This window comes from Chiloscyllium plagiosum, chromosome 16 (assembly GCF_004010195.1).
Source record: "Chiloscyllium plagiosum isolate BGI_BamShark_2017 chromosome 16, ASM401019v2, whole genome shotgun sequence".
Classification (NCBI taxonomy): Eukaryota; Metazoa; Chordata; class Chondrichthyes; order Orectolobiformes; family Hemiscylliidae; genus Chiloscyllium; species Chiloscyllium plagiosum.
The window spans coordinates 11,183,827-11,185,781 of NC_057725.1; positions in this window are offsets into that span (position 1 = coordinate 11,183,827).

Genomic DNA, 1,955 nt, shown 5'->3' on the forward strand with positions numbered 1-1,955 from the left:
GCTTATCTCTCCAGGCTTCAGGCTCTCTGCCTTTATTCCTGATGAAGGGCTTTTGCCCGAAACGTCGATTTTGCCTGTCCTCGGATGCTGCCTGAATTACTGTGCTCTTCCAGCACCACTGATCCAGAAAATGCCTTTTAATCTTATCTAGTGGATATAAGCTTGTATCAAAATTTAAAGTGGAATTTTCATCCTACAGCTATCATCAGGTAAACAGAGAGTGACCACTTCTAGTTAAATGGAGACATTATTAAATATGTTCTTATATAGGGATCCGTTGCTAACTTTAATGACCCACACCCTATGATACCATAATTATTACTATGATGTAATAATCCAACATTGATTCTGATTATAAATATTCTTAAGCATTTATTAAAAAGTAGTAGCCTCTCATTCAATTCCTTAAGGACACAAAAATAATTCTAAAACGCTTAAGTTCCATCTGCTGATCTGAGTGACAGTAAACATACTCCATTCTGAGATTATCTTGCGAGTTTGAAACCTTGCTAGAGGGAGAACATCCCTTTATAGGGCTACATCTATTCTAGCAATGCTGTTTAATATTCTTTCCTAATCTAAAATTTCTCCCAGATGAGGCTTTAGCCTAACAATAAGTTTAACTAGATAGACCCACCTTGCCTGACAGAGTAGAGGGAAGTAGAGCGATGGGGAAAACAGGGTAAAGATATTAGAACTATTTACAAGTCCTCTTGTCAATTCAACTGTGATTAGTACCAGACTGCATTTGTCCCAAGATGGATGACAAGAGGCATGTAAAATCCAGTAGCCCTGAGGTAAACAGAAACTCATTGCCATTGGCTTCCCCGGAGATGTGAATAGAATTTCCTGTGTCCCTCATCATTTGTGGAAGAATGGGGAGCCATTGTGTTAATGGCTGAGACTATTAAAAAGTTAATTACCTCAACCAAAGGACAATGGATGAGACTATGCTACGAACCTGGGTGAAGTGAATTCTTAATGTAGAAGTTTGAAATAGCAGCCACTTTGAGTTTTGAACTGTGTAAAGTCCTGCCATTTTGCACAGAGCTCTCAGGGGAAACCGTAAAAGCAGCTCCAGCCACTGCTCTCAGCTGAAGTAACACTGACCCACATCAAAGAGTTGGGTCTTCAGTCAAACACCAGGATTTAAAGAGGAATTAACATTCCCAGAAACCTTCCCTGGTTTGCTGAAAAAGACAACTATGAGTTTTTAGAACAAGAATCCCTACAGTGTGGAAATAGGCCCTTCAGCCCAACAAGTCCACACCAACCCTCTGAAGAATATCCCATCCAAACCCATTCCCCTACCATATTACTCTAGATTTACCCCTGACTAACGCACCTAAGCTACACATCTCAGAACACCATGGGCAATTTAGCATGGCCAATTCACCTAAAATGCACATCTTTGGACTGTGGGAGGAAACCAGAATACCCCAAAGAACCACACAGATACAGGGAGAATATGCAAACTTCACACACACAGTCACCCGAGGCTGGAATCAAACCCAGGTCCCCGGTTGCTGCGAGGCAGCAGTGCTAACCACCGCGCCACTATGCCACCCTGTTTTGAAGTGCCACATTGGCAGATCCAATGATGAAAAGGGAACTTCACTTGCTCCCAACAGCTGCTTAACTTACAGAGTCCATCGCAAAGGCAAAGAGCAATCATGTGACTACAGACACCATTGCAGCTGAAGCAAACAACTCTTCACTTCAGATAACCAACTAATTTTGGTTATTTTCAAATTGAATCACAAATTAAAGGGAGCTACAGATATACACACAGCACATGTACACAAACTCACACACACATTTACATACGCAGAACATTTTGAGGAATTGCCAGACTGATTCCCAGGTTGACAGAACTGATGTGTGAAGAGAGACTGGATCGGTTAGGACTATATTCACTGTCGTTTAGAAGAATGAAAGAATCCCAAAGAAACCTA